The sequence below is a fragment of the Tenrec ecaudatus genome, chromosome 14 (genome assembly GCF_050624435.1).
Source record: "Tenrec ecaudatus isolate mTenEca1 chromosome 14, mTenEca1.hap1, whole genome shotgun sequence".
Taxonomy (NCBI): Eukaryota; Metazoa; Chordata; class Mammalia; order Afrosoricida; family Tenrecidae; genus Tenrec; species Tenrec ecaudatus.
Genome location: NC_134543.1, coordinates 78,642,487 through 78,657,619, shown reverse-complemented (window position 1 = coordinate 78,657,619; position 15,133 = coordinate 78,642,487). Strand labels below are relative to the sequence as shown.

Genomic DNA, 15,133 nt, shown 5'->3' with positions numbered 1-15,133 from the left:
ACTTGAAACACCTGCTGTTTTCAGTATGGATCACAACTCAACTTAAAGAAGACCAAATTCTCACATCTAGACCAGTTGGTAACATCCTGATAAAACCAAGAAAGGGCTGAAGTTGTCAAGGAGTTTGTCTTGCTCGAATCCACAGCCAATGGTAATGGCAGCATCAATCAAGGGATAAAAAGGTGCATCACATTTGGTAAATCCGCTGCACAAGAATTTTTTAAAGTGTTGAAAAGCAAGGATGTTACCTTCAGGGCGACAGTGGGCCTAACCCGAGCCATGTTATTTTCAATTGCCTTATATATATTGAGTAAGGAAGACGGAAGAAGAATCTATGCATTTGACTTATAGTGCTGGTGAAGAATATTCACAATACCATGACCATCAAAGGAATAAACAAATCCATCTTGGAAGAAGTGCAGTCAGGATACTCCTTTCATCTCCCAAACCTTGGACCTGTTATCAGAAGAGACCAGTCCTTGGGATAGGACCTCATTCTTGGTAAAATAGAGGGGCAGTGAGACAGAGAAAGACCCTGGGCAGAATGGGTTCACAGAGTGGCCGCAAAGTGGGCTCCAAGGATAATTGTGCAGATGGCAGGCAGAGTTTCCTTTGGTTGTACTTGAGATTGCTATCAGTCAGAACCAACTTGAGGGCAGCCAACAATAGCAAGGGCTGGCTCAAGTGTTGCAAACTGAGAGAAAATTTACATAACAGTAAACAGTAAATGCAAATTGTCTGTTAATAAGATGTTTTTATTTGGGATTGCCTGTAACAATTAACTCTAAGAGTATATAGACATACACTTTGTTTCCACTCTCCTGAAAAGTACCCTATGATTACACTTAATAATCCCTAAGTAAATACCATGTAAACCAAGACTTTTTTTAAAGAAAAAAGCAATCACATATTCACACTGTAATGATGGGGTATTTACATGGCAATTACTAAACCATTATATTGTCTTTCTTTAATTCAGTCAACTCCCCCTCTTCTAAATTTTATTCAGGCAAAGTAGATGAGTAACTAACTTTTATCTACCAAAGTGAATATTTCTTAAAGCTGTTGTTATTAATATTTTTGAAGTTAATCTGGAATTTGGTTTCATTTTAATAATGTGGGAAAGAATTTTTAAGATAGTTAAAATGTACACAAATGATTAATCAAACTGGTTGCTTTAAAGAAATATTCTGATTGTAACAATTATTCAATTTCACCATTGAAAAACTAAATAGTAAATTCTACATAAAGAGTACAATCAAAATCCTTAAAATAAAAACACATAGGAAAATAAATCATGAAATAATATTTAGAATATATTTTTTTAGAAAGCATTGAGTTTTAGTGTGCCATGCTACCTTTAAAAATAAACTTTTAATTGAAACACATATTCCAAACTATACAATTTATAATCTTGTAAATTGAGAAATTTTCATAAATCAAACTCACCCACACAATCAATCAGGCTGAAGATCACAACATGGAGCTTTATCGAAGCACAGATGCCCCTTTCATATGCTGTCCTAGTAATTAGCTAAAGTTAATTACAACCGTGATTGTTAAAAACCATACATCAATTTTTACTGGTGTATAAAACTGCATAAACTGGAATTATAGAATATATAATATATTGAATCTTGCGTTACTCAGATTTCTTTTGAAGGACAAAGCTACCAGGATTTGGGGCCTGCTAAGGGTTCAGGGGCAAGCTCTCTTGCTAGAAGGATGTACATCACCCTTGAGTACACACCCTCAAGGGAGAAAACTACAGTCCATTCAAGGTAGAATACAGTTTCTGGAGCCTTTTATCTCCATTTGGGATGATCTAAATGGCCATCCAGCCACAAAGTTCCAATAGAACCATCAGGAAATTCTGTTGCAGCAACCTTGAAATTCAACATTTTCTTGCACTCAATTTAACTTCCCTTTCTCCCGCCAAAAGGTCTCCAGTAGATGAGACCCCAGGAAAATGTCTTCATGCAAACCGCTGCCAGAAAACCCATGTCAGAGAATCCTTCCGTGCTCCTAAGAATCAGCTTCTAAGGTGAGTCATGGAAGCTGGATTATCTGAGGAGCCTTCTTGAAGGCAGGTGAGATACCCATAGCATCCGCCATGTGGTAAGGCAGCTCAGGTATATTGGATTATGAGTTGAGCTGCTTACTGGATATATATGCAATTCCAAAGCACCAGCTTCTCGTAGCAGGCTGAGCGGCTTTCTTTTCTTGTGAAGATTTACCATCTCAGAAGTCCAATCCCTCTGTTCTGTAGCATGACGTTAAGTCAGAATTGGCTACAGGGCAGGGGTTTGGAGTTTGCTCTCGGAGCTGTGCTGTCACGGTGTAGTTAAACCTTGTTTTTGTCGGCGGTGAACTGGGATGGAACAGAATTCCCTGGATTTGTGCTGTCACTAGTATCAGAGAAGAATGGATGAAGCGCTTCAGGAATTCAAGTGGAAGACAGATCATGACATTCAAGGGGAAGTGTCAATGCCACAGGTTCTCTTTATCTCATGGGACTGTGTCACTTCCAACTCAAAGTGACCCTACATGACAGAGCAGAACTAGCCTTCTGGGTTTCCAAGGCTGCAACTCTTTATGGGAGTCGAAAGCCCCATCTCTCCACCCTTCCCCCCTCCCAGAGAGGCTGATCTTATCACCGCTACCTTGTGCTAGGCAGACCAGTGCCTAGTTCCCTATGCCACCAAGGACTCCTCGAAGACCTCACTGGCAACACGTAAACTGTCACACGTTTTACTTCAACAGAGAGAGCTCTGAGAGCCTCTGCCATCAAATGGCCTCTGACTTACGGTGACCCCACTCAGACAGAGTAGGACACCTCCCCCGGGCTTTCCAAACCTCTTGACTCAGATTGTCAGGGATGCTTTGTGAAGAGTTTATGAATGTCTTCTTTTTATGTAAAAGAAAGCACTTTATATCAAGTTGTTCAGCACTTAGCCATTTGAACCACCAAGGAGCTTAGGAACCTGTTAGGCTTAAAATCCAAAAACAGACTTAAATATACTGTCATGGAGTAGTTTCCTACTCAGAGTGACCCTACAGGATACAGGATAATGGCTTCTTGGAGGGTCTGTGTCTAGGAACTTCATAGGACAGAGGAATTCACCTTTCACCATTCCAGTAACTGGTGAATTTGAACTGCTCGCCTTGTGGTCAGCAGTCCAAAATTGTTAAGGGCATGGCTGCTAACAGAAAGGCCAGTGTTTCAAACTCAGCACAGGTTCTCTGCTTCAGTAAAGATCACAATCTAAGCAACCGACGGGAAAGGCCGACTTCCCATATTGGGTTACAATGGTCATGATTGGCTCAATGGCACACACCAACAACTCATAATTTAATAAATTTAAAGAAGCTTTATTTAAGACTGCAATAAATGGCATGGGGCCATATTGGACTACCATGGCTTCCCTACTGCCACGAGGCAGAGACCGTGCATGCCTTCATTGTCCATCCTTCCTTCCCCATTCTAACAGCAACCATTGCTCTCACATCACTCTACATCTACGCCCAGCAATGACCACCCAGAACTCACAGTCAATACTCACAGTTGAGGAGATTTATTATAATAAATTACCAAAAGTCATGATTAGTAAGCATGAGGATATAGTCATTGGTCCTTAGTAACACTTCTCTTTAGATTGTAGCCAGGTTTCTCTTTGATCCTCAGCAACTCAGCTACATGGTCCCGTGGCTTTTTCCTCTGTGAACCAAGAAGTCAACTCACCTTTTCCTCTGTCTCACAGTCCTGTAGTCTCAGGTCAGATGAGGCAAAGGTGTCCCACAGACGCAGTAGTCTTCCTCTGAATCTCCATGCCAGTTTCTGGTGCTCCTGATCTTGGCAACCTTCACCACTCCACACAGAGATTTTACACAACTCTTCTAATGATACTCAAATTTCTCTCTGTGTCATAGCTAGCTCTTTATCACCAAGGAATGGCTTTGATAAAGATATGATTTTGGTCTTATCTGGGATGGTGCGTAAATTCATATCATCCAGCAAAGTCATACAGATGTCATACAGATGCTCTCAAGGAAATGAAGGACATGATTTGGTCCCCACCATTGACTAAAGTCAGAACTTAACTTTCACCTTGAACTTCTACCAGAGAGCTCCCTCCAAAATGAGATCATAGAAACAGACATAGAATCTAGAATTAGAATCCATTATATAAGGAATTATTACTAGAGGGGCAATATTAATTATCTCAAAGACATTAAAATATTCTGAGCTATAATGAAAAAAGAATATGCCTTGACATCTGTCTCCCATCCCCTCTTAGCCTTTATGCCAATAACCAAGTTCAACTCAACACATATTCTAGCAAGGGCAGGGCACATAAAAAATGAATGAAAAGGACCACATGCCAATTGGACTGTAGCATGTAGTCAAGTGCTGACAGGGCTCAGAAGAATACATATGATATTGCTTAATTTATTTCCTCAAATAAATTAACAATATATAAGAAGGGGGTTCCAGATTTAAAAAAAGAAGCAAAACATCTTCACAAATTCTTTTGTGTGTAAGGAAATCTTTGTATGGTATCTCTCTGCCTTGTGTGTATAATAAGCATGTGGGTGCTCTTTTTATAGAATGCTACACAGGAGGATCTAAGTTTTGGACCTAGTTTGGTATCACCTCAAGGAGATAACAAAAGAAAAACCCATTTTTAAAGAATCCTTTTAGAGTTACTGGAGTGAGGGCTATAATTGCCTTTCAGGTAATATGACTTGATCTGTAATATGTACTCTTTCAGATTCCAGATCTGAGGTAGATTCTCAGACCCATATTCTTAGTTAAGTGGAACCTGGATCCCCAAGAGTCCTGCAGCAAAATATAATGTATAAATGGAATTTTGCATGCAGAGTCCACCAGACCTAATAGAGTTTACAGCAAATATTTTTCTTTCTCTATTTCTAGCTGTTTTAAAAGCCAACTATATAGTTGGAGTCTCTAGTTTGCCATATTATTTGATTTGGCTATTTATATACAAAATCAATAATGTATAATCAGAAGGCTGCAAGTACCCTCTGATAAAACCACAAATCATGCACACAGATATCTGTACTATCTTAGTACATACACCATCACCATTGTGCCCTGATTTCAGAATTGTTACACTGAACACTAATGTTAGATAGTAGAGTTTATTTTTCCAATGAAGATTGCTTTGTCTATTTTAGATGTTTTTCAGGGGCCTCTGATTGTGTGGTGACAATGTGCTAGGATCCAATCCACATGGTCAGTAGTTTAAAACCAGGTTTTGGATCACTTTGGGTGAATTAAGCACTCAGTGGTCTGGTTTGGTTGTTGATAAAATGTTGCATGCTCTTTTATTAAATTTATTTGCAAGCATTTATTATTATTGTCAATTTTCTTGTAAAAGGGATGTCTTCCTACGGTATAAAATAGAGATCACATGCAGTGAAATGTGTGCCATTACAATCGAAACCACTGGAGACGACTAGAACTAATGCCACAAATGACACTATGAAAAATAGCTTAAAATACAAATTTGAGATTCATCTCATTTGAGACTAATGAAGTAGGGGTTTTTGTACACCAATCCAATCTGTTATTGGCTGAGAGTGTCAGAAGAGTGCTAATTATCAGATACGTCTGGCACGCTCCGCATGTTGGCAAAGCTAGCTTCCATGGCTTTGGAATGTCCCCAGGAAAATACCTGTAGGTTCTGGCAGTTGGAAATTCCCCAGAGCACAGTAAATGATAATTCATGAAATAAATGAATGGGGTACCAACAAAGATTGGCTACCTGATCTTTTATTCTTCTTTTTTGAAAATTGTTCTGTTTTGGAAATAGACTTACTTATCTTCACTTTTGAAAGATACAGTTATAGAGGCCAGATTCTATTTAATAAGTGTTTTAGCTAAATATTTTATTTTAATTTAGGGTTTTAAAAAAACTTTTCATTGTCATTAGGGTGAACCAGAGAAAATTGCTTTCCCATTCAGCTGCTTATTCACATGTTGTTTCCTGACATGGATGGCAAATCCCACAGTATGAGAGTATTGTTCCCACTTCCTCTCCATGTTTACTATTTCTATCTGATTTTCTTATTCCTCCTTGCCTTTTGAAGCTTATCCCTGGTCAGGGACTCTTCTGCTCTGTGTTTTATGCCACAAATGAATGATGGTTTTAAGTAGTGTGGACTTTAGGGGTGTTATTGTTCTCGTTATAGACCTCTGTATCTTTTGGTTGAAAGTTAAGCCATTGTATTAGTCAGAGTACTTTAGAGAAACAAATCCACAGAAACTCATATGTATAAGAAAGAGTTTGATATAAAGGTTAAGTGCACATCAAGAAAACATCCCAACCCAGTTCTGCCCAAGTCCACAAGTCCAACATTAACCCACATGCCCAACACTAATCCACAAAGTCCTCCTCCATCTCACTTAAAATACGCAATGATTCCACCTGCAGGAGGAAATCCCAGTCAATGAATGTGTAAGCATCTCAGCGCTGGCAGGGGTCTCCACACAGCTGCTCCAGCACCCAGTGCTACATTGGGGTAGGTCCATGTGGTTTCTCCTCAGGGGTGTCTTGCAGGAAGTGAGCCTTGCCAGCTAAAGCAGGGAACTGGCTAAGGCAGCTGCACCCTGGTCCGACCATCAGAAAGCAAGAGACCGAGAGCTCTAAAGGCGAGGCTCACCGAGCCATTTATCCCTCCGCCCTTCAATTAACCCCACATGTGTTTATCGGCCAGGTTGGCACAATAACCTAACTGCCTCAGTCATGATGGTCTAAGTGGTACAGACACTCAGATTCCACCAGCCTTGATCATACCAGTATGTCTGACCTTTTCATTATGTTAAGTTTTCCCCATTTTTAATTCCAATCTAGTCAAGTCCCTCTATTGAGATAGATTTCTTTCAAAGTAGTGTCATCCAGGCACCATCTAGTTCTGGTGTCAGGATTGTGATAGCTGAGCTTCAAGTGGCTCATTTGTTCTTTGGGCGAAATATTTACATACATCATTGATGTTATTCATTATTCTTTGCTTCACACCAGCAGAGACTAATAGTTGTACCTTAGCAGGCTTCTCAGAAGCTTCTCTAAATATTTTAAAAAATTCAATCTATATTTTTCTGTTGAGAAGTCTTTTATCTTTTTTTACTCCTTTGAATTTGACATGTCTTTTAAAATAAAGCTTGTTTAAGATTTTTCCCCTCTCTTGCAAGTATTCTGTGATGTTTCTATGTGTGTGTTGTCAAAGCAACAAAATTCATCTACCAACCTCTTAATTTATTATTTTAAAATTTCTAGTACCATATATTAATGGTTTTTTTAAACTATAGAATTCTACTACTTGGTGAAATTCTCCATTGTCAACTTAAAATATATTAAATATATGATATACTATTTTAATGTCTAAGTTTAGAGTCAAAAGTATCTCAGTAATCTGTACACCCTAGTTCATTATAAGTTATCTATACAGTTTGAACTTTTCCTAGTAGAAGAGAATATCTTTCAAATATCTACCAAATAAGGAATAAATGGTGGGCAATTGTGCTCAAACTGGTCCGCATGCTAATGAGTCATACCGGGCGCCTGGTGGAAGTGCCGCCAGGTGTGTGTTGTCCAATGAGCATAGAGGCTGCTAGCAATTGAGCAATAATCCTAGAAAAGATCAAGTAACTAATGACCACAGGGGAAACAAGGGCAGGAAGACCACTAGGCACAATTTATATGACAGAAAACCGGGAGAAAATTCATGAAAGTTGGATATGGCTTTGACCCAGGGCTGAGGGACATGCAGTTCCCTACAATACCTCTACTGGAAATTTCACAGGTTTTATATTATTCATATTTTATTTTTTGGATTCTTAGCCTCCTGATAGGTTGTGTTTTAAGATTTGGGAAATGCTTTATAGGGAAGACACCAAATCTAGGACTCTTTTCCTTTTTTGCCTTTGGGATCTTGGCTCCATAGCACCAGATGTTTATAACACAGCGCTTTTTTGTGTTTCAAACCTCGCAAGCCCTCAAAAACTGCTGAAAGCTTTCATGGTTGGTTTCTCACTCTCTCTTTTTCAGCAGCAATCTTTGGTGAGTAAGAATTTCCAAAAATAAGCAAATATCTTTAGACAAAATTGAGTTTTCTATGTTTGATTGTATTTTCTGTGAAATCTTAGCCCTTTAAGTCATATCTGTCTTAACAGCTTCAAAGGCCTTAATCATTTATTTATATACATCTCTATCTCCTTACATCTCTACCTCTATTGTATTAATTTGCCTTTGTCTATATCTTCATCTACTTCTACATCTGTACTATACTTTAGACTATCAATCTGCTTGCTTAAGTGGGAAGTATTAGACTTATCAAGTTACTCCATTTTAGGTTAACAATAGTATATCCCTCATTGGTATTTTGAATTTTTAAAATTATATTTTTGACCACCCTAGATAAAGAAAGACATAACTGGTCCCTTCTGCACCTTGTGGTCAGACAGGCTGATTTGCTTCTTCCATGTGGGCTTTGATGCTTCTCAGACAGATGGCTACTTGTTTATCTTCAAGCCTTTAAGACCCCAGACGCTATATCTTTTGATATCTGGGCACCATCAGCTTTGTTCACCACATTTACTTATGCACACGTTTGTCTTCAGTGGTTGTGTCAGGAAGGTGGGCACCCATTGATATAATTTTCAGCTCTTTGATGTCTGATAACTGGGCCCTTCTACATCTCGTGGTCAGTCAAGCTGGTGTGCTTCCTCCATGTGGGCTTTGATGCTTCTCAGCTAGATGCCCTCTTGTTTATCTTCAAGCCTTTAAGACCCCAGATGCTATATCTTTTGATAGCCGGGCACTATCAGCTTTCTTCACCACGTTTGCTTATGCACACATTTTACTTCAGCAATCGTGTCCGGAAGGTGTGCATCCTGGAATGCCAATTTATTAGAATAAAGTGTTCTTGCATTGAGTAAGTGCTTGAGTGGAGGTCCAATGTCCATCTGCTGCCGTAATACTAAACCAGCCTGTCTGACCACAGGTGCAGAAGGAACCAGTTATCAGACATCAAAGAGCTAAAAACCAGATCAGTGGGTGCCCATCTCCCTGATATGATCAATGCAGACAAACATGTGCATAAGCAAATGTGGTGAAGAAAGCTGATGGTGCCCAGATATCAAAAGATATAGCATCTGGGGTCTTAAAGGCTCGAAGATAAACAAGTGGCCATCTATCTCAGAAGCAACAAAGCCCACATGGAAGAAACACACCAGCCTGTGTGACCACGAGCTGTTGAAGGGATCAGGTATCAAGCATCAAGGAACAAAACATCATATCATTGAAAATGTGGGTGAATGCAGAGTGGAGACTCAAAGCACAATGGTAGCCAGCTGGACACCCCTTACTGAAGGTCTGTGGGGAGGAGATGAACCAGGCAGGGTGCAGGGTAGCAATGATGAAACATATAACTTTCCTCTAGTTCTTAAATACTTCCTCCTCACTATCATGATCCCAGTTCTACCTTACAAATCTGGCTAGACCAGAGGATGTACATTGGCACAGATAGTAACTGGAAACACTGGGAATCCAGGACAGATGACTCCTCCAGGACCACTGGTGAGAGTGGTGATGCCTGGAGGGTGGAGAGAGTGTAGGGTAAAAAGGTGGAATTTATTCCAAGAATCTATGTATAGCCTCCTCCCTGGGGGAGGGACAGCAGAGAAGGCGGGAAAGACGTCAGACAGTGTAATATATGACAAAATAATAATAATTTATGAATGATGAAGCTTCATAAGGTAGGGGGCAGTGGGGAGGGAAAGAGAATATGAACAGCAGATATTAAGGGCTCAAGTAGAAGGCAAATGTTTTGAGAATGATGATGGCAACAAATGTACATATGTTCTTGACACAATGGATGTATGTATGGATTGTGATAAGAATTGTTCGATCCCCCAATAAAATGATTAAAAATAAATAAAATAAAGACATATAAAAAACAATGATGAGTGTAAAAAAGAATCCAAATAAACATATAAACTAATATGATGTATGGGCAGTTATGAATTTTTATAAGTTGTTATTATTTCTCCATATTCATTATGACATGAACTCTTACATCTTTCATGATACCAAATCTCCTCAGACTAAAAATAAAATTAATTTCCATGCCCAAATAATTTTTAGAAAATTCCATGATGATTCTATTGGTTTAGTTAAGCTCAGTAGTTGGATTCCATCAATTTTTACTGGGTTGACAGTACCAATACCTGGGTTATTGCTGAATTAAAATGACATTTGTAATCAGTGTTCTCCCAAGGTTATAGGACTGGCAGTTGCTCAATGTGGACATCACGAGCTTACTTTCCTAACTGTTTGTTTTAAACATTTATCTACTCAACAGCTTATTCTAATAAGCTGCCATATTAATGTTCATTCTATCCATAGTTCTAAAAATAGCTGAAATTATGCTTGTACTATTTATTTATTCATTTTATAAAAATTTCATGAAATACTACAATTTTATATTCTTGTATTTCTTATTTCTGTAGACAAACATATAAACAAAGAGGAAAAGTGCCAAATCTGGGGTGACATTTTGTTATTCATTTCAGCTTTGTGTTGTGCCCGAATCCTCACATTATGCAATTCTTGAAAGTGTTCAAAGAGTTAAAAATATTGTCATAAAATTGCTGTAAGTTCAGCAGAAGTGGAAAGGGATCTTTCAAAGATGAACATAATATGTTCAGAGAAGTTGCCACCTGTTTCTAAAATATCAAACACAATGACTACTGTCTCATTGATCTACTGCTAACAGAATGGGATTTAACAAGTATAGTGAAAAGGTGTTTAAGGATAAATCACATAGGATGATGTTTGGATAAAAGTGAAGATTATTGAAAATGAGGAAGCCAATCACGAAGCAATACAGAAATATCTTGAGTAATAGTTTAATTGTTTTCTATTATGTCTTAATATTTTTTGTTAATATTTTAAAACGCTTTTTTTAAGGGAGAAAAATTCTTTATTTGAAAATTTCAGAATTAGTTAAGTATACAAGTTTCATGGAACTAAGATTCTCTGAATTTTCTTTTTTTCTCTACTTCATTCCCTTTTGGTAACATGCTGCTTTCTATACAGAAAGACTAAGGAAAGGGAAGAAATTGCAGTTCCATTTTAGATTTCAAAATTGCTTGTTTCATAAGAAAATTTAAATTGTGTATGTGAATACAAAGAATAATGTTTCTTTAAACACTGATGAAATCCTATAACAATATAATAAATACTTAAAAATCAGATATCCTCATTTTTAGAGCATACTGAAAAAGCTAAGATAATAAAAAAATACACAGGAAAATATTAATGATTTCCCTGTTGTCTTTTCAAATATATGACTCTCAAGGTAAATCCCTAGGTTATTAGCTGCTCAAATCACTCAGGGATATCCGTACACAGTGCAGCAAAAATATTGTTATCAATTATAATGTGTCCTGCAGGTAGTTTATTTATTGTGATTTCCAGAAGCGCCCTGACAGAGCACAGTTCAAGGAACTCTTCATGTTGGTCTTGATCAACTATTGAGCACTTGGCCAAAGCCCCATGGAAATGCAAGGTCCCGGCACAATGACACATAGATATAAACATGCCTCCCCACCCCCACCCCGGTCTTTACACTTCAGACCAGGCGATTTTCACCAAACTGCACCGAAACCTCTGGCGCCAAAGGTACTGTACTCTCAGTCCAGGAAAACCTTTACTGCTGAGGGCACTGGGTCTCTGGAGTCGCTTTGGACGACACGTACAAGATAGGGTGTGATTTCTTACAAGTTTCCTTTTCCAATTTGCTTGTAGTTTCTTTGCCTTCTCTAACTTCTGTTTGAAGCTTTGATTCAGCAATTAACCTGGCAGAGTTCAGCCTGTTTCCGCTTGTCACTCCGAGCTTCAGAGGCCGCTGGAACGCCTACGAGCTTCTCACGCTTCTTCTCCTGGGTGGGCTGAGAGGCCGTCGACTGGCCTTTGTTGGGCGAGAGGCTGACCGTGGACGTGTCCGCAGAAACTGTCATTCCTGTCAGTTCTCTCCCGCGCTGTCGGGAGCGCCAGCGCCTCCTCTTGCTGAGTGGGTCCCCTGCAGACCTCTCCCCCAGCAGCCCCGTGGGAACGTGCATCCTTGGAAGAGGTGGAATCCAAAGGCAGTGCCTCACGTCTCTTTCTGAGAACCGGCGCTTCAACTTTCTCTTCAGGTGCATGCTTCAGTTGACGTTCCTCTGGTTTGGCTCTAAGCTTCCTATGTTCACGTTGGGAAAGCTGGGAGAATCTTTCATTGGCAAAATGTTTTCGCTCATTATCCAGAATTGCTGGCTCTCAAATAATGCTTTCATTCGCTGTACGGAGAGCTCCTCTTTGGTGCTTGCGATTTCTTTAAGTTATCAATTTTATCTGAAGGAAATCTGTATAATAGGTCCTGAAGGCTGATACCCCATACTTTCATATAAACTCTTTAAAATTCTCCAGATTTCTAATTTCACCGAAAAGCTGTTTTATTTCACCATTCTTCCAACATGGCAACAAGCGCTCCTGCTGCTCGTATTCGGTTTGAGACTCTTTCGTCTGTAGCAACGTGGCTATTTGTATTTTCATTCTTTGCATCTGATCTCAATTAAACACATTTTGTTTCTTTAGGGATTGCTACTTGACTTTCACACTGAGGAGCTGGCGCTCCCTTGCTGCTCTTCCATCTTCCACCTCCGCAAACAAAGAGTTGCCTTGACTACTGGGGTGCCAGGCTTGCTGGAGTGCCCGGTCCAACTGCCCTTGAAGATCTTGATTTGCGATGCAAGCTTTCTCGAAGGCATTGCAGTACCACACGGCTTCTCCCGGGCGCTCCGCTTTTCTTCTCGCAGCCGCTCTCCCTGGCGCAGCAAATTGTTACACTGAGCAGTCCTCGTTGTTCTTGCTGGTACTTTAGTTCATTTACTTCTTCTTTCGCCAGCTTCACACTTTCTATTTCTGTCAGCTCGAGCTGGAGACCCAGCCTCTCCGAAGACGTGCTTTCCTGTGCGCGCTCCCATGGGGCGCGGATGTCCTCCGACTTGGAGGTCAGCAGCTCCTTCTGATGGTCCGCTTGTGCTTCAGCTGCTTCTCGTTCAGCCTTGCGCCATCTAATTCTGCGTTCAGCTTTTCGAACTTGCCTTTCAGTTCATTAACTTCCTGCCCGTGGCGTCTGCTCAGCTGTTCTTCTAATTTCTCCAAATGCATTTTTTGTTGTTGCTGCTTCATGGCTTCACACTCAGAAGTCAAACTCTCTAACATTCAACTCTTGAGCTCTACTCTCTCTGAAGGGTGTCTTTTTCTTGCTCATAATTCTCGGTGATGGTCATCATTTCATTGCCACTTTTAACCAACTGATTCTGCAGCTCATTTCGGCTCTCCACTCGCTGTAAGCCATAGTGTGCAGATTTTAGTCGCTCTTCTTCAACCTCCTGGAGCTTGGATCCAATACCTGTGATTTTATCTCCCTCCATGTTCTTTGCCTGCCTTAGCCTACTTTGTCCTCTCACCTCCCCCCAAGTTGCAGCGGTGGCTCCCAGCAGGCGTTCCCGCGCACGCAGATTCATGACCTTGACCTTCGGAGACACATACACACACACATTTTCACCCGACTCCCTCTCGGGAGCACCTAAAACTCTTTCTTATAACAATCTAATTTTTGTACCTCTTTTATTGTTCTTTTTTAAGTATTAACTTTATAAAATAATAAAATACCTTTTGTAATGTATTACCTAACTATTACATATTGAATACTTAAAATGGTTATTGTGGCAACAAACCACTTTTTGAATTATTCAGATCCCACCATGGGTTAACCTAGAAGGTTTTTCCAATCTAAATGTTCACTTAACATTATTATGAAGAAGATAGTGTATTCAGTGGATTTTACCCTGAATTTTATCCTGTGAGTTAATGAATATATCTTTCAAAGTTCAAAATGAGTAATTTACCAATTCTATAACTAATCTTCCTTACAATGTACCAAAATGCATTTCAATTACTCTTATATGTAAATTGAAAATAAAACTTACATTTATAACTATAGCACATTTCATTTCTTCCTGTAACAGGCAAATCCTAAAAATTTTAAACATTTTCATGTACATTTTTGGTGTGCTCCTTTATAAAGGGTTTGTTTTAAACTAGTAAAATCAGTTCCTACTTCATCCGTTTCAGCAAACTGTTTTCTCTGTAGTCTTTCTTATAATAAAGATCAAAATATGAGTTCTAACTATTGAAAAATGGGGTTGTTCTGAGTGATTGGTGGCCTTTTTGATTGAGGGGAAATCAACCTAAAAGTCTTTGGTAGGTTTTAAAAATTATAGCATTTTGAAATGTTTCATATTACAATGCACATGACTATATTTATTATATTATGTTTTAAATGTTTGCATTTTCTGAATTTATATCACATATATGGTAAAGTTTAGAAAACCTCATTAAGAACAGTGTATGGAATTCCAAGGACTCGCTGGAAAACTTTTTTGTTAGTTTTTTCTTTCAAATATTTATATATTTATTGGGTGGGTCTATTTTTGGTGTTCATATTAAGCCAGAGGTGTTTTGTTCCTGTTGGTCCATGTAGAAAATTAAGCTTTTCTTTTAGAGCCTGAAAATAAAGTGGGAATGGAGTAAATTTAAAAGCTGCAGGACATAAACAGAAGAATGTGAAATGTTGATTAAAGATCAAAGAATAGAAGCAGAATTAATTATCTGGAAGCTGTGAAATCACTTATAAACTGCATAAAGCTAAGGCAAGGGAGTTAAAAACTTAATACTAATGAATTCTTATACTATATTAATAGAAGAGACAGCCATATCTTAAATTTGTGAAAATGTGACTGTAATATTCAAATCCACATCTGAAGGGTATATGTTTCAATGGATTCCGGCCCTACAATCTTGCCTTGAGAACATGCATATCTAAGTAGAAGACAGATTGCAATATTGCTGAGTGCAACTGAGTAAGTAGAATTGGACATAGATATTATGAGGGGGCTTAAAGGATATGAATGTAATAGCACAGCTATAATAAAGCATGTCAATTCCAATAACTCTGTGGGAAAAGTAAGGTAATTCAAACCCAACACTCATTACACAGT

The 15,133-nt window shown here is 38.9% G+C and overlaps 1 pseudogene; it reads right to left on the bottom strand.

Moving 5' to 3' along the window:
• Window positions 1-11,736: 11,736 nt before the first annotated feature.
• LOC142426462 (protein Spindly pseudogene) lies at window positions 11,737-13,504 on the bottom strand (annotated as a pseudogene).
• Between the last annotated feature and the right edge of the window lie 1,629 nt (window positions 13,505-15,133).